Below are 19,546 nucleotides of genomic sequence, written 5' to 3'. Positions count from 1 at the left end.
ATTCTTTTCCTGTAAATACCTCAGGATTGTATTTACTTATTTTGTCGCAGTGGATGATAGCTAACACAATATAATTCAAACATGGATAGTGTTTATGAGTTAGGTTTTATAATAGTGTGGCGTGGGCGGGGCGGCGGCTGACGACCAGCATGCCTTGCGGGGATGTCGGTGTGTTCACCATGTTGGGGAAAGGTGTTTTGGTCAGTGGCTTCGGCCCTGTTGTGTGTGAGGGGGTGTGTGACGTGTGAAATGTGCTCTAGTTCAGGCTGACGCTGAATTAGATGTAGGCTCCTGAGTGAAGGTGCTGCTCATGCCTTACCTGCTGTGTGCTTAAATAAAGTACTCCCAGCCATTGCATTGGGCAGCAAATAAGCTCACTCGTCTCTCTAGCATTCCTTCCGGCGTAAAAACGCTACAATATGATGTGAACATCCCCGTTCCCTCTATGAGCATTAAACAACCCATCATTGCACTTCCCAACTCCTTATATTGTATCACTTCCTATATGTTACAGCTATCCTGATATGCTATACAGCTATATGATTGTACATCCAAACAGCTTGTTTTTGCTGGAAATATTTTGTTTAAATTGTACCAATTTTGACACTTCCTCTTAAACATCCTAACAAGATGTTAATTGTCAGTATTGTAATAAGTATTTAGTGTTGAGTCTTTATTTAAAATTGTGATGTACATTTACTTCATTAGTAGTGATTGTAGTGGGACAGAGTTTAATCATTTATATGTGAGCAGATTAACGGTATCTACACTCTGAATGTTTACATACATGTTGATATTCCTTTGTTTTGTTTTGTTTTCTGTGTGTGTGTGTGTGTGTGTGTGTGTGTGTGTATACAGAGAGTCCTAAACCAGTGGTGTCTATAAAGCCTTATACACAGGCGGTCTGGGGAGAGAGACTGAATTTTAGTTGTACCATACAGGACGGAAGAGACACTGAGTGGACATACAGCTGGTATAGAGACGGTGTAAGTGTCTACTCATCCCTCACAACACAGGAGTTTACAGTCACAGACGGGGGTAAATACACCTGCAGAGGGAGGAGAAGAGACTATCAGTACTCACAGTTCAGTGATCCTGTTACACTCTCTGTATCAGGTGAGTGTGTGTGTGTGTGTGTGTGTGTGTGTGTGTGTGTGTGTGTGTGTGTGTGTGTGTGTGTGTTTTACTTTTTTTACTGATTTGAAACAAATTACTACAACGTATTAGCTGTCTGATTTGTGTGGCAATTCCCTCAGCTATTATATTTAAATTGTTTAAAAATATATTGACATTTGGTAGGAACTATTCATCTTCACCTAATAGTAAATCTAATTTTATGGTCAGGGTTTGGATGTCTGAAAATAAATAAATAAATAAATAAATTATTAATTAAAATTATGTGCTTTCACAGTAAAGATTTAAATGACTGAACTAAAAAAAAAAAAAAAATGACAATAATGTGTGCAGGGTTCAGAATCTGAGACTTGATTTATTAAAAATCACATAAAGTAGATTCACAAGGTAGTACAGTGACCTTTACACTTCAGTTCAATCATTAGTTTCATTTTGTAGACATTTTATTGCATATAAACATCACATTAAATTGTGAAATGTTTTTAGTGTAAAACTGTTTTAAACATGCCTTAAGTACACAAATAATGTGGCTTTGTGCATTTTCTGACAAACACACAGTATGTTAGCACCTCAATTTCTGTCAAAAATCACATTTCATAAACACTGGCTGCATGAACTTACAGCTTAGTTACAGTATTATCTCACTGTAATAAAACTTTAAGCTGGGGTGTATATATATATATATATATATATATATATTCCTCAGGGAGGGGTGTGCTAGTACCTTTCTAAGGAATCAGGCCAACAGTTTCCCTAAAAAAAATAAATAAACAAAGGCTTGTTCCTGAAGTTGAATAGACAGCTGTATATCCTTCAGTTTTTCATGAAACTTTCTCTCTCTCTCTTTCTCTCTCTCTCTCTCAGTGTGGGTTATTTTTGCCCACTCGCCTCTAAAGGACTGACCACAAGTTCTCAATGGAATTACGGTCTAGGGAGTTTCCTGGCCATTGACCCAAGATTTTAATGTTTTGTTCCCTGAGTCACTTAGTTATCACTTTTGCCTTATGTTGAAGAGCTCCAACATGCTAGAAAAGGCATTGTCACCAACTGTTCTTGAATTGTTGGGAAAAGTTTCTCTTGAAGGATGTTTTTGTACCATTATTTATTCATGGCTGTGTTCTTAGGCAAAATCGTGAGTGAGCTCACTCCCCTGGCTAAGAAGCAAATCTGCCATCAATCAGAATGTGGCTCAAAATTTAACTGACAGCATGCCAGGGCAAATTGCAATGGTCTTGAAAAAGAAGAGTTAACACTACAAATATTAACTCTTTGCATAAACTTAATGTAATTGTCAATGAAGCCTTCAGCCTCAAATGCTTGTAATTATAATTAAGTATACCATATTAACATCTGACAAAAAAAATCTAAAAACACTGAAGTAGCATACTTTGTGAAAATGAATATTTGTGTCATTCTCAAAACTTCTTGCCCTGGCTTTATTTTAGCTGAGATCTACCTGATTAGTGCAGTAACAATTACATTTCTCCTGAACTATGTCTTATTTGCCACAGAAAATCCTAAACCTGTACTCACATCAGACCTTAAAGGAGCTGCAGTGACAGGAAACTCAGTGATTCTGACCTGTTCACTAAAACTACCGTCTGCTGGATGGAAGTTTTACTGGATCACACCCACACAGAGCACCGAGACTAAGACTGAAACATCTCACTACTTCATCAACTCAGTTAGTGTCTCTGATGGAGGTCAGTACAGGTGCAGAGCTGGAAGAGGAAACCCAGTCTACTACACACACTACAGTGATGCACTCTGGGTAAATGTTACTGGTGAGTAAGAGATGCTTCATAAAGCTTGTTCTTAAATTAACATATTTGCACAGCTGAAGGAATCATTTTTAAAGTATAATTTCTCAGGATTGGTCTGAACAGTCATGACCAGCCTGAGGCTGAATGAGTGCAGATAAGCATCAACATTTTTGGTAATGATGGTGCCATATCTGAAAGCCTAGGATGAGATGAGCCTAAAGAATTGATAAAGATTTCATACCACTGATCCTGATGGTTCTGTTTCGAGAATTGATATTCACATAAAATAATAATAATAAAAATAATAATAATAATAATAATTTAATAAATAAATAAATAAAATAAAAAAAACAATAGTTGATGCTTGTCCTCAAGTAGTGATCTTATTGTACAAATTTTACTTATTATTTTTTTAAAAATTCTGTTCATAATAGGAACTACTTTTTCTTCCCTCTTGTAGCTCTGCTCCTAAATTACAGTAGTAAGACATGCAGAGAAACACATTCTACAATTACATCAGTCCAGAAAGAAAGTAGGGATGAAGTGACTTATGTGAAATATTGATTAGGCATTATGGCAACTTTTCCACAAATTAATACAATTCTGTGTATAGTCTTAATGATGTGTGTGATGATGACGTTTGGTCAAAAAACCACAAGGACTAATCACCACAGCCTCTTTCTCACAGTGTCTAAACAGCCCTTTTTTATAATTGCACAATTTTGTGCCTGTCGCTTTAATTAAAATGAGTCACTTCTCACCCCACCCCCTCTTCCACGAGCACTGGCTCATCAGCATTAATAGAAACATGGCTGTGGTCTGACCAGGAGTATAAAGGAGCATGAAAAGGCTCCAAAACAATATAATTTTAGTATACAACAGGAAGTTTCAGAATGGTTAGTTATTAGATTTATTTTACTTTGACGGGTCGTTTTGAATGTTTTTACATTGTCTACAGACATACAGCATGCTTGCTGGAGTGATTATGTCGCTGGCGGCTCCGTACTGCATGTGTATGAAACATTAGTTAACACACCAAACTTCATCAAAAGCAGATCTGAATTAATTGAATTGAATCAAAGCTGAATCTCAAATCCTCCTCTAACCTTTGATTAAGGGCACTTGGTGTGAGGAACAAGTACTTCTAACTTACACCCTACATAGTGCACTAGCATTACATTCCTATTTGGAAATCAACCCTAAAACCTGGAAGTTAGCTGATATTTTAAAGCAGAATAAATAAAACTTCACTCATACACACACACACACACACACACACACACACACACACACACATAAATCACTTGCATACACACAGATTAAACAGTCACACATACATATATACTACTAAGTGCTCAAACAAATATACTGTATATGAAATGCATGCACACGCTCCTAAAGAGATGCGCACACACACAAAGTAATGTTAATCTACTGTATAAGGCGCCGGAGGGCTTAAATCAAACTTCACTCATGCACACACACATGAAACACTTACATACACATAGATGAAACAGTCACACATGCACACACACCTAATGAGTGACCACACACCTATGAGCCATGCGCACATACCCACACACAAACTCTCCGTGCACACACCTGAGATGCTTGCAGACACACACACACACGCACGCGCAAACTCTTCACGCCCAGACAGCTATGAGTCATGCAGGCACACACAAACTCTCAGTGCACACACACTTAGTATGAGACTCGCCTTCGTTAATACGAACAAAAACTAACTCATCTGTATCCTCCGTGACTCCCTTTGCTCGATCAAATCAAAATACAAAATTGGAAATTTAAACATTGTTCCAGATCCTAGATATCACTGTAGTGATTCTGTAGTGACAATAAATAAATTTAATTCAATTCAACTTTATTTGTATAGCGCTTTTAACGATTTACATCATCACAAAGCAGCTTTACACAATCAAAAGAATTAAGTTTGTATGAAATGTGAAGGTGTATGAATCAAAATTATATGATTGTCCCTGATGAGCAAGCCTAGGACGATGGCGACATCACTCTTTGTCTTCTAAACTTCAATAACAGGCTATTTAAAAACTGCTACCAATTAGAGAGCTTGAAGCAGCAAGTCCATATACACTAAAATTACTACACCCTACCCCCTACCCCACTAATCATAACATAAATTACTCTTTCTCGCTTGTATTGAGAGAACAACTTCAATTTTAAATCCGTTCCTGATAGCTGCTTACCAAAATATGCTTTCCTTAACACTTTTACACAAATTTCTCTTAACTGTACAGTATACAGGTCGTCTCCTACTTATCAATAAGTCAGAGACAAAGTAAGCCCAAACATACAATATAAAGCAAACAAATTCACTCGACTAAATGTGTCCCCTTTCCCAAAAAAACTAATTGCACCTAGGGAAATTAATCCCACACTGAAGTATATAATTGTAAATATTGGCATGGAGTATTGGAGTATTGCGCATGTATGAGCGTGCAGCAGATTGGCGCAATTGCTCCCTATGTTCTTGTTTTGACTTTTCCGATATTTTTATTGATAACTTTATCATCTTTTAAGTCAGTATGGTCTCCCCTTTTAAATCATGCGTTTCGAAGGTGTTCTCATTATTAGTTATGCAACACTGTTTTCTGCCACGCAGCAGCATGGAGCCGATTCCTTTGTTTACACTAGGGAACAGCTGATCGCAATAAAGTCGGCTGGCAATGGAGACCTGGTTGTGTATAGGACTATAAACATTTAAGCAATTTCCCTCTGAGATTATTAAAGTTCTTTGAAATTTGAATTGAATCTGGTGCACTGCAGTGTCTATTTTTGTACAATACATGTGAGCTACTTCCACATTTTGTTCGCATTTACAGTACGAATGTTAGATGCGAACCACAGTTCGTTCGTATCGGTGGAAATTCGTGACTCGAGTGTTCATAAGTCGGAGTCTACCTCTACAGTGTAATGCTTTATTGAGTAATGATGAGCAAAAACAGTATGTAATAGTTATTGTCACTTTGTTTAGTAATATGCAGCTGTAAGATCTTTCGCTCAGGGCGAACCACAGACACACAGACACAATATGAGGTATTGTGGGAAACGGGTAATTTTATTAGGAAAAATAGGAAGAGGAAAGGGTTTTAAGAAGAGAGAAAGGAAAGAAAGGAAGGAAAGAAGTGAGGTCTAGATGCAGTGCCCATCTGGCATGTGGGCACTCAGCTGGTAAGTGATGGTGGCAGGCAGAGTAGTAGAGTGAACCCCACGTGGGCAGCGGCTCCCTGCAAGTTCCTTAATGTGCCCTTGCAATCGCGTTCAACCGGCCCTGCCCAGCGCTTTTTGGGTGCGGCCGCAGACAGGAGTCTAACACGATCACAGCCAACATCGACTGTGTGTGTGTGTAGGATGAGGAGATAAATTAACTTAAATATATTTTTGTTATTATTATTATTATTAGTAGTAGTAGTTTTAAACTTAATTTTAAAGGATTAACAGTATCTATCATTCATTAATTACATCATCATGTTTTGTTCACAATTATTTTGTCCACAATTCAGTTGGAGCTCCTCCAGTGTCTCTGATCATCAGTCCCAGCAGAACTCAACACTTTACTGCTGACTCTCTCTCACTGAGCTGTGAGGAACAGAGAGACTCTACTGGATGGACAGTGAGAGGATACACAGGCAGTAAGACACTGTATACATGTTCATCAGTTTCAGGATCTACATGTAACATCTGCTCCCTCTCTACATCACACACTGGAGTTTATTGGTGTCAGTCTGAATCTGGAGGACGCAGTAATTCTCTCAACATCACAGTGCACAGTGAGTCTTTTTTTTATCAGTTCTCATCAGTAGTAGTTCATGAGAGAAACCAGTCTATTTGAAAGTCTTTAAGTATTATAAGGAAATTAAATATCTTAGTGGGCAATATCACAGGAGGCATGTGACATTAAATAAACTTAAAAAAAAAAAAACACTTGAAGCTTGAATTTGCACAGGATTTGAAACTGAGTAAGGGACAGTCAGAACCAAGTCACACTTGGGCTAAGTGCTCTTGAATAACACTGAGTGCAACTTGCAGATGTTTTCTATATGTACTGACATACTGATATAACACTTCAGGACACTTCATGGTGCTTAGGGTTAGAGCTCTAAAACCTCTTGTGGCGAATTTCGGTGTGTTGGAAACTGGATTATCAATATTTTATACTCAAATCACACCAAAAAGAAACAATATGTTCAATATTATGGTAATTTATAGTGTTATAACTGGTTGTTATAATAAAATATAAAATAAATATGTAAAGGAAATGCTCCTTTGTTGAAGTCACTTCCCTCACATCAGTCTTTAAGTGAATCCAGCATAATTACAATCTGTGAATAGACATCTGTATAGTTTATAGTGTGTGCATTGTTTAGTGCAATATAATTTAAAGTAAAACCAAATTAATTAGTAGATAATGGATTTTTGATTTGCATGAGCTGTAAGAGTCTGTGTTTGTGGAATTTGCAGGTCTTGGTAGTTTACTTTACACAATCCAAAAATAGGCTGGCTATAATGGATTGGCATCCAGGGTGTACTCCACACATACTTCGGCCAATTTGGCCAACATGTCTCACAGTTTTTTCTTCCAGAAATTTTACATATATTTTACATGGTGATTTGTATATAACATAAATATTATATATAGAAATTAGTACAGGTAAATTTTTGCACATACTGTACACCTTCCCAAATAAAACCTATGGCTTTTTACAGTGTTGTTTTTCTCACTCCTACAGATGGTGATGTGACCCTGAAAAGTCCTCCCCATCCTGTAACTGAGGGAAATCCTCTGACTTTACGCTGTTTATATCGCAACAAAAAGATCTCAGACTCTGTTGATTTCTATAAAGATGGATCAGTTCTCCAGAAGCAGACTACAGGAGAGATGACCATCAGTAGTGTCTCAAAGTCAGATGAAGGTTTCTACCACTGTAAACATCCAGAGACAGGAGAGTCACCGAAAAGCTGGGTTTCAGTCAGAAGTGAGGAAAAAATTCATTCATTAATTATAATAAGACTTTTGCGGTGTATACTGTAAGTCAGTTCTACTTTCGTAAAGCATTTAAAATATTAAGACTTCCTTTATACCCAAGCACTTCAGTTGATATTTAAAATATGTTTGCTATTCTTTGAAATTCATTTTGTAGAATCTCCTTATAGCTGCTTGAAATGAATTGACTTTTATACCATTTCTGAGTAGAATAATAAGTAATATTGTATGTGGGGTACTGTAGACTAGAGAATTCAGTTTATTTAATTTAAATTTTATTAAACAAGCATTGTTCATTGGGCTGATGCTTTGCAGAATTAAAAAATATGAAAATAAGTCCTAAAAAATTTATAAATTATAATTATTGGATTGTCCCTGATTACTCCCTGAGATGATAAAAGGAAATCTTAACAGGATCCAGACTCAACAACGAACCCATCCACATTTGACTGAGACCAGATGGATATAGAAGGAATTGATTTGCAGTCTTACTGTGTTCTATGAGGTTGAGTGTTTAGTACGAGGTATTAGTAAAACGTTTTCACCAAATCAACTAGTTTTGTAATAGTGATGGGAAGTTTGAATCATTTTAGTGATTCAGTTCTTTGAATTTCATTCATCAAAATGAATGAATCTTTTTTTTAAATTAATTTAGTTCATTTCGTTCTTTTGACCAGAAATAAAATAAATGTTAAATTTTCAATAAACAGACCCCCAACATGTCTACATACACAAGTTTTGGCTATAGTTCCGGTAATGAAAATATTAAAATGCAGCTAACAACATATTATAATAAACAGAATGAGCAGCTCACCATCATATCTTCTAGTCCAAATAGTTTGTTCTTTTGAAATTATTGCACTGCATAGCGTCTATGGGATTTATGTGACAAAAGAATGAACAATTCAGGACTAGAGACTTATTGAGGAGAATCCCTCAATTCTGCTTCCTGTGTACTGCACTACATAACGTCTATGGGAGTCACGTGAAAAAAGAACAAACTCGGACCAAAGACTCATTTAAAGTCTGCCAATAACTCAGTCAGTGTTCCGTGGATGATCCGTTCTTCATGTTAAGGATCATTACCAATGACAAAACTTGAGTAGAACACAATGGAAATGCCTATCTTCTCCACGTCCGAAAAAGACAAGGCATGTCTGCAGCTCAACCAAGTGCAATTCATCACCACCCTGTCCATAGCGAATTTTACTGCCAGGTTTTGAGGCATCTGAGGGAGGACATATGGTGAAATGGCAGGATTTGTGGCCACAAATAAAACTTTTTAAATTCCCTTCATATAAAGGGAAATGTGTTGATAAAGTCCACTTTCAGTTTTGGAGGCTCAGGTACAAAACTGTTTTTAGAAATTTCAGGCCTGAACTATAGCGTGACAAGTGTAGGTACAAGCCATCAGAGAGCAGTTGTCTGCATCAGCAGAGCCCAAAACCATCGTCATGGTAAAGTGGAACCATCCCCATCATCACATGCACATGCACACATCATGATTAATAGGTGAGTGATAACTGCAGGATTTATTGTTTTTTCAGAAACACCACTAAGCATCTTAGCCAGGGACACAGGTGTGTTATATCAAAGACAGTATGTACATTTGTACGTTAATGGATGGAGTAGATAGGGCCCCTTGTTGTAAATTGTCATGGAGAGGATTTGTATTCAGTTCGTAAAATTGAGTATTTATTTTCAGCTTACTAATCCTTCAACAAAACGCTAAAGTGCATGAAAAGCAACAGAAGACTGTTGAGTATAATTAGATGTTACTCCACACTGTGTAAGGGTGCAGGTTTATACAGTAGTCCATTACTCCACACTGTGTGAGGGTACAGGCTTACAGTATACAGTACACATTACTCCACACTGGGTGAGGGTACGGGCTTATACAGCAGGAATGAAAGGCAGTTCGGTTTTACTCAGATTGAGTTTAGCTGATGAGCTGCCATCCAGGATGAGATGTTTGCCAGACATGCTGAGATCCAGGTGGAAACCTGAGAGTCTGAGGGAGGAAAGAAAAGAATAAATTATGTGTCGTCTGCACCGGGTATCAAGGGAGAACAGAAGAAGACCAAGTACTGAACCTTGTTGAACACCAGTAAAGAGTCTGCGTGGGGAAGATGTGGATCCCCTCCATGTCACCTCATATGATCTATCTTCTAGGTAAGAAGCAAACCATTGCCATGCTGTTCCGCAGACTCCAAGGCTTGTGAGAATAGATAATAAAATCTTGTGGTGTCAAAAGCAGCTGACAGGTTCAGAAGGATGAGGACAGATGATAGTTTAGTTGATCTACCAGCATGGAGTTTCACAGTGACTGACAGAAGGGCAGTCTCTGTGGAATGTGCCACTTTGAATCCGGATTGGTTGGGATCATTAAGGTTGTTCTTTGAGAGATAAAGAGACATTTGGATGAAAACAGTCCTTTCAAGAATTTTAGAAAGAAAAGAGAGAAGCGATACCAGGCAATAGTTGTTGAGATCCAGGCAGGGTTTCTTGAGGATGGGAATATTCTTTGCCTTCTTAAAAACAGCAGGAACATGACCAGATGATATGGAGTGATTGATGATGGTTGTGATAAAGGAAAGGAAGTCTTGCGAGATGGCCTGGAGCATTGTGGAAGGGATTGGGTTCAATGAGCAGGTCTAACGAAATTAATTAATGGACAGGTTGGAGAATTCTGCTAAGGGAGAGTAGGGAAGATCCTGAAATTCTGATGTAAGGGTTGGGTTGGGAGAAAAGGTCTGACAAATTGCTGCATTTTTTTCTGTCATAGAATGTGGTACAGAGGCTTCCAGCATTTCTCTGTAGAATGCAGTTTTGGCAGAATTCACATCACATGAGAATTTGGAAAGAGGAGAGCGATAAGAGACAATATCTGCATCAAGCTGTGATTTCTTCCATCTTCTTTCTGCAGTTCTTAATTCTTTTCTGCTGTTGTGCAATACCTCAGATAGCAAAGGAGCAACACAAGAAATCTTCTTTGGTTTAGAAGACAGAGGACATAGGAGGTGGATGGATGAGGAGAAAAAAGTATCAGTTGCAGTCTCTAGTGGTAGAGAGGAAAAGGAGGCAGGGTCTGGGAGGGATGATCGGGTATATGGAGACACAGAGTAAGGCAGGCTAGAGTGAAGGTTTCTGCGGATAAGAGGTTCACGTTTGATAGGATAGAAAAAGGGCGATTGTGAAGAAAACCAGATATTGAACACATTTATAGAGGGGGATAGCAGTGATATCTGTGGCTGGGGAAGGACGGCAGAAAACCAGGTCAAGTGAATTCCCTCCCGTTTGTGTGGGGAGGCAGCTTTTTAGTGTTAATAAGAAGGAGGTAAGAAAAGAGCAATCCTCGAGAACAGTGAGAGGAGTGTTATCATAAGAAAAAAGCCTAAGAAGCATGTCTATTTTATCCAGAAAGTTTCCTAGAGGACCAGGGAGAGGTTAATTGGAAAAGTTACCTTAACTGTGTGAAATTCAAACGATAAAACTGAGATGAGACAAGGGGATAGGCAAGAAAGACCATCTCTTATGCAGCAGCAGACCCATACCACCATCTCTGCCAGGTTCTCATGGAGAGAGAGAGAATGCATAGGCAGAGGAAAGGGCAGCCAGAGTTCTGTGGAGATATCCAGGTCTCTGTTAGTGCCAGAAAATCAAGAGAGTAGTGGGTAGCTAGGACTAAGATAAAATCAGCTTTCTTTATGGCGGATTGACAGAAGCCCACCTACCACCAGTGCAGGAGAATGAGACAGCACTGGGAGGTAGATGAGAGTACTGATGGGTACTGATGATGGCGCTGTGGATGGCTGCCTCAGTGTGGAGCTTTCCAGTTGTATTACTGTTTTTGTTAGTTTGTCCTGTTTTCTGCTTTTCAAATGTGATCAGTTATACCAGGGATGAACTGCTGACCATTTAGTAGAACATACCACACAATGCTTTAAGAAGCACAGGCAGGGGAAGAGAGCTGGAGTGCTCATCAAGCTCCGACAGCGCGGCTTTAGAACTGCACTGCCTAGTATATATATATATATATATATACACCGAATCTCCACTCTCTAGCCAACAAAATGGAAAACTTTTCCTGCCCTGCTGGAAAAATAAGGGCTGTGTTTCATAGTAACCTGGCAAAATAGAGCCATTCTGAACAACGCGCTACATCTGCCGGGCTTCCAGCTGTTCAGAGCGGATTGTGTCACAGAATCAACATGGAAATCACAAGGCCACTGGACATGCTTTTACATTAATGAACGTTGGTGTACAGATGTAACACTGAAAAAAGGTGTGCTTTCCCAATCTGGTGGCATACTTTATAAATTGCAAGCCTTTATATTCGCCACGGGAGTTTACCTCGTTCATTTTGACACAGAGCAACAACACCCGGACTCTGTTATAATTAACAAAGCAAACCTCAAACGTGAACTACCTAAATACAAAAACCCCATTACATGCCCCAACAGAGACAAAAATATTTTGGATCATATCTACAGCACAATAAAAAATGCAGACTGCTCCATCCCCATAACAGCTTTAGGACTTTCTGACCATTGTCTGGTTCATCTTCTCCCGATCTACAGGCAAAAACTTAAATCTGCTAAGCCTGTAATAAGGACTGTAAAAAATGGACCACTGAAGCAGAGCAGAAATTACAGGCCTGTTTCGACTTAACTGCACTAATTGGAGTGTTTTTGAAACTGCTGCCACCAATCTGGATGAGCTCACAGATTCTGTAACACCCTATATCAGTTTCTGTAAGGATATGTGCATCCCTACCAGGACCTATTTAACATACAACAATGACAAACCATGGTTTACAGCAAAATTCAGACAGCTTCATCAGGCAAAGAGGATGCCTATAGGAGTGGGGACAGGATTTTGTACAACCAGACCAGGAACACACTAACAAGGAAGATCAGAGTGGCTAAGAGATGCTACTCTAAAAAGCTGAAAAACCTGTTTTCTGCAAACAACCCTGCTTTAGTGTGGAAAGGCCTGAAAACCAACACTAACTACAAGATGCCATCCCTCACCTCTGAACGGGATTCAACAACTGGTTGATGACCTGAATGAGTTCTATTGTAGATTCTAAACTCCCAGTCATACACCACACACGTGTCCTCAACCTCTCTCTACATCACTATTAACATCTTCGGAAACCGCCCTCTCTCCCCCTCTTACACTTCACGTCTGTGAAAGGGATGCTTGTCAGATCCTCCGGAAACAAAAGAGAAGGAAAGCTCCAGGCCCATATGTTGTTACACCAGCCATATCTACACAAATACAGATGTGGCCATTAAAAATGCAAATTTTTCTTTTTCCTGCAAAAAGCTCTCGCACAGTGCCGCTGGATCCCACAAGCATGTCTTCTTTGCTGTGGTCTGCTAGGGCTGTAACATAAAAGCGGCAAACAGAAACAGACTGGACAAGGTCATTAGAAGGGCGGGATCTGTCCTGGGTTTGGATCTGGACTCTGTTGATGTTATGGCAAGGAGGAGGATTCTGTCCAAAATACGCACAATCTTGTACAATCCTTCTCACTCTCTATACAAAGTTCTCACTGACCAGAGGAGCAACTTAAGCCAGAGACTGAGGACCTGTCCACACGGAGACGCGTTTCGCTGTATACGTATACATTTTCTTTCGTATTGGCGTTTCGTCCACACGGATCCGGCGTTTTAGGAGACTGAAACGGCTATTTTTTGAAACCGGGTCCCAAAGTGGATAAATCTGAAAACGGCACCCTTGCGTCTCCGTTTGTACGGCCAATCCGTATATTTTGTGAAACGATGATGTCATCACATCATGTGTCGGTTGCGTCACACGTAACAGCAACAACAATAATGGCGGACTACATGATTGTGTTCGTGTTGCTACAAAGCCTACTAGCTTTATTACAGAAAAATCTATTGCTTCTTTGCAACTGTTATGAGCAACAAGCGATAATGGACAACACCATCTTGGTTCGTATACAGCACGCAAGGTTATGCGCATGCTCAAAGTCTTCTTCTCCGTGTATAGTGTATCTCTATGGCAGAATTACAGCGCCCCATACTGGTCTGGCATATATACTACACCGTTTTCAGTGGTTTCGTGTGTACGCAGATATTTCTTGAGACGTCGCCGTGTTCACGAGAAAAAATGATCAGATAGGGAATGCACCGGCTTCGTGTGGACGGAGTCTAATTATGACCAGGTGTTCCCACAGGAGATCGTTTCTCGCTATGGCCATAAAATTATATAACTCTTCTCTGTAGCATTTTCACTACATTCCAGGGACTGTCAGTAGTTCCTGGTTAATAACATTTTACAATTTGACACTTCTGTTCACACAACTCAATGTTCTAAGTGCAATATCCAATTATAATTCACTTGTGCAATATTTCTTTTCACTTACACTACAGTCCTAGTGCAATATGTATCTAAATTATATGCCAGAGCTAATTCTATTCTATTTTATTTTACTTCTATTTATTGTTATTTTACTTTGAATTTTAACATTTCTATTTCTTTGATTTTATTTTCCTGTCTAATATATATATTTCCTAATCTAACTTTTCCTTGCTTCCCGGTAAATTAAACTAAGCAACTGTATAACCAAGAGCAATTTCCCTCTGGGATTAATAAAGTTCTTTGAATATTGAATCACCTCTGCACATCTGTAAAGCAAAAACAATTGTTAATTCATTGTGTATATTTCATTTTATTCAGCTGTTTTTAGTTATATGAAAAATAAGGTGCCTACCGGCCCATTATTATTTTCTTTTCAAATTTAAAGATGCCTGTGCATGTGCAAAAAGATGAAGTACAACAAAGAATACAAAAGTCTATAATTATTAGTAAAGTTCTATATATATATATATATATATATATATAGCCAAAGTAAAGTGCAGGTTAATTTATTCTATTTTTATTTTACAGCAGTCATTATGTTAGTCTGCGCTCAGTCAGAGTCATGAGATTGATGGTTTTTCTCCCGTAAAAACAGTGTTTATGTTGTGAAACTGAAAAAGCTGGGGGAAAGAGCAGGGGCTAATTCCACACACACATACGGAAAGGCTTATCTGTCGGGATTTATTTTTACTTTATAATAAAGGTAAAATGCATTTTTTTTCACTATTCGTAACAGATTCAAGAAACAAAAACTGGAAATGGAGCAAACGCAAGTAGAAAAAATATATGCAATAGGGACGTGTTAAAGGGCATAACATTACATTAATGGTCGTTAAGGAATTTTGTTTCTTCATTCAAGTAATTTATTTATTTATGTACAGTAAAGGCATTTAAAATGACAATGTTTAATTAGCCTTATTCTCAAGACATCATGACAATTAGGTCTGCTGGAGATTCCAGTTGTCGACCTAAATCTTGCATGTGATTGGAGCGCTATGTGTGTGCGTTGTGTTGGGGGGGTGATGAGTCGTGTGAAAAAAAAATCTTTACACCTATCATGAATGAAAGGTGAGAAGAGCATAAAAACACATCAAAATGGCCCTTGTAATCCACTGAACAAACAAACTATTTGTTATATGTAAAAGTACTAATAAAATCAGGTCTTTGAACAGGTTCAAGGAAGGAAAACTGGACTCAATAAAGAGACACAGATTTGTTGTGTTATTTTAATCACTTTCTTGACATAGATAAAGATCAGATCACATTTTATGACAAAAGGATCACTTGTAGTAAATAGAACACTGCATAATCTCCTATTTACTACATGCATAAGATTGTCCTTGTAAAGAGATAACAGCTGCATACTGTACGTTTATCTTTTGCCTGTTTATTCTTTTCTTTCTTCTTTAATTCTAAACAGGCCACCTAACATTTTCTTATTTGGATATAATTTTTTTTTTTTTGATGAGCAAAACTGATTGCACAAATGTTATCAGCATTCTAAACTTTTTTTTATTTTTTTGCACTTAGAGCCACCTCCCCAAGAAGTTGCCGCCCCGGGTCATCAGTCGTGACCAATGTGAAGCACATTCCCTGTTCTCTTTTGTGGTAGAAACTATGACAGACAGTCTAAAGGAGAGAAGGGTTTTCCTTCTATGCTTTTACTGTATGCTTTAAAAACAAATCGCCCTGTTTTAGTAGTCTAATCTGTAGTTTCTCTTTCCTGATGATTTTTAATAGATCTTAAATAGAATTTTTCAAGTTTTGTAGGGATGCTGACTTCATTTTCCAGCAGGACTTGGCATCTGCCCACACTGCCAAAAGCACCGAAAACCATGGGATTATTGTGCTTGATTGGCCAGCAAACTCGCCTGACCTGAACCCCATAGAGAATCTATGGGATTTTCTGGGAATTATCTGAGATTGTGGATTTGGGATTTTCATGAGCTGTGCACCAAAATCATATCAATTATAACAAACCACGGCTTGAACTATCTTCCTTTGCATGTAATAAGTCTATCTCATGATGAGATGATTCAGTAAGTTGCATTACTGAAATAAATGAATTTTTGCACAATATTCTAATTTTTTGTGTTTCACCTGTAATTAAATACGGAATAGGTCTTTCAGTTTCCAATTACGAGATGATTCCCTACTTTACAGTTGGAAACCCTGTAATCTAAGAAAGGCCCTTTTCATTACTTAGTGTAAGCATATAGCTAACTATTAAGAAAGTACAGTGGAACCTTGGATTATGAGCATGATTTGTTCTGGAAGCGGCCAAATTTAATTTTCTCATAAAAATTAATGGAAACTCAAATTATTCATTCCACAGCCCAAAAAAATAAATACAATATAATTAACACAAATATATAAAGTAAAAATAAAAACAAATTACTCTTTAATAACCTTTTAAAAAAAGGAAAAATAAATCCCGAAAAATAAGTGTTTCTGTTTATGCGCAGGCGCTGTGTGTGTGTGTGTGTGTGTGTGTGTGTGTGTGGGTGTGTGTGTGTGTGAAGTTCCTCCCGCCCTGAGAGAGTGTGTGTAAAGCGGCACAGTGTCAAATTACGTTATTATAATTACACATAAAAGAGGCTGAGGGAGAAAATGGATTTTTAACCTTGCAATGAAACTCTTAAACAGTAAACCTTTCTCATTTCTTATTTTAATTTTACATAAACACACATTAGTGGACAGACTAAAATTAGCAAGGAACATCACTAATGACACTCGTGTGAGAGCATACTAATGGAATAACCGCTGTAACGTAAAACAAACAAATTAATCTGCACTTTACCTTTGAAAAGAGTTGCAGCAGAGCAATGTTTCTGTGAAGAGCAGAGAGTGTGTGTGTGTGTGTGTAAGAAGCACCCCTCTCTGCTTCACACACACACACATACACACACAAGATGGCGCCGGTGAGGTCGGCTGCCGTCACGACTGCTCCGACCACATTTTCTTTGTTTTTGTGTTTTAAGTTAATTTTCAGAGGTTTAAAACCAGTCAAATCATCACCATTGAGTACATTAGGTATGATAGAGACACCCTTGTTTCTATTGGTATACAATGTACTCACAACTTGACGTTTTTAACTCAGGATCCGAGCTGGGCGAGTGAGATCCTGAGGGAGAACAAAAGACGCGACACGAAGCGTATGGATCAGGCTGAGAGCCCGTGCACACCGCACACCTTGTGCATGCCTAGCATCCTGCTCGCCAACGTTCAGTCACTGGAGAACAAGCTCGATGACCTCAAGGCCAGACGAAAGTTCCAGAGAGACATTCGGGACTGCAATCTCCTCTGCTTCACCGAGACATGGCTGAACCCAGCGATTCCAGACCACGCCATCCAGCCGGCCGAGTTCTCCTCGGTTCATCGCATGGACAGAACATGGGACTTGGGGAAGTCAAGGGGAGGTTGCGTGTGTTTAATGGTAAATAATACCTGGTGCAACAGCGCGAGCATTGTTTTTCTTACACACTCCTGCACACCCAACCTGGAACTACTGTCCATCATGTGTCATCCTTTTTACCTTCCTCGGGAGTTTACATCCGTCATAATCAGCGCCGTTTATATACCACCTTAAGCGTACACGGACACTGCCTTATGCGAGCTGCATGAGGCCCTCACACAGCATCAAACACAGACCCGGAATGCTGCACTTATTGTGGCGGGGGACTTTTATTAACACATCACCTGCCCCACCAGGGGCGAAAGGACACTGGATCATTGCTATACAACAGTCAAGGGCGGCTACAAGGCAAACAAAGGCTAAAACAGGAAGTTCCAGTTTAGAGAGAGGTCGAACGCTGGACGGACCAATCGGTGGCCGCCTTACAGGATGCACTTGATGACGCAGATTATGACATGTTCAGACAGGAAGACACTGCCAGCACCGGAAACACGTTCATCATCCCCGAGCTTGACGTGAGGAGAGCTTTCAAGAGAGTGAACACCAGGAAAGCAGCGGGACCAGACGGCATCTCAGGTCATATCCTCAGAGCCTGGGCAGACCAGCTAGCACCTGTGTTTACAGAGATATTCAACATCTCTTTATCTCAGTCGGTGATCCCTACATGCTATAAGGAGTCTATTATTGTTCCTGTTCCGAAAAGTTTAACTATCTTCCTTTGCATGTAATAAGTGATGATCATATTTTCTGGATCTAGTGAGAATCCTGGCAGCTGCATTTTGGACTAACTGAAGCTTCTTTTATTGAAGATGCAGGACAACCACCTAGTAATGCATTACAATAGTCCAGTCTGGAGGTCATGAATGCATGAACTAGCTTTTCTGCATCAGATACCGATAAGATGCTCCTAAGTTTGGCGATATTTCTAAGATGGAAAAAGGCTGTTTTTGTGATATTGGAAATATGATTTTCAAAGGACAAGTTACTATCTAATATCACGCCCAGGTCTTTTACTGCTGAGCTGGTAGTAACAGTACATCCTTCTAAACGCAGGCTGAATTGTAAAAGCTGTTGTGTGCTGGTTTTTTGGCTGATAAGTAATATCTCCGTCTTATCTGAATTTAGTAAAAGAAAGTTATTGGTCATCCAATCTTTTATGTCCTGGCACACTCAGTTAATCTAGACAACTTGGCTATATCGTCTGGTTTTGTTGAGATATATAATTGGGTATCATCAGCATAACAATGGAAACTAATCCCATGTCTTCTAATGATGTTACCTAAGGGAAGCATGTATGTTGAGAACAGGAGAGGTCCTAAAACCCTTGTGGGACCCCATATTTCACTGGCATTACAGCAGACGGTACTCCATTCAGATTTACAAAATGGTATCGATCAGACAGGTATGATCTAAACCATTTTAACGCCTGCCCCTGAATACCTATATGATTTTGTAGGTGATCTATGAGAATATTATGATCTATAATGTCGAATGCAGCACTAAGATCAAGCAAGACTAGTATTGAGATGCAGCCTTGGTCTGAAGCTAAAAACAAGTCGCTTGCAATCTTAACTAGTAAAATTTCTGTACTATGATGGGGCCTGAAACCTGATTGAAATTCTTCAAGGATGTTGTTTTTCTACAAGAATGTGCATATTTGAGCTGATACTACGTTTTCTAATATTTTTTATATGAACGGGAGGTTTGAAATCGGTCTGTAATTTGTTATTTAATTCGCGTTCAAATTAGATTTTTTAAGTAGCGGCTTATGAACTGCCAACTTGAAAGGTTTAGGGACGTGACCTAGACATAATGAAG

General features: G+C 38.9%; 1 pseudogene; it reads left to right on the top strand.

The window, feature by feature from the left end:
• Positions 1–19,546, top strand: part of LOC128520553 (carcinoembryonic antigen-related cell adhesion molecule 5-like) — a 105,343-nt pseudogene that overhangs the window by 83,605 nt on the left and 2,192 nt on the right.

The sequence above is a fragment of the Clarias gariepinus genome, chromosome 1 (assembly GCF_024256425.1).
Source record: "Clarias gariepinus isolate MV-2021 ecotype Netherlands chromosome 1, CGAR_prim_01v2, whole genome shotgun sequence".
NCBI lineage: Eukaryota > Metazoa > Chordata > Actinopteri > Siluriformes > Clariidae > Clarias > Clarias gariepinus.
Note: the sequence above shows the minus strand (reverse complement) of the source record. Positions and strands in the feature narration are given on the sequence as shown.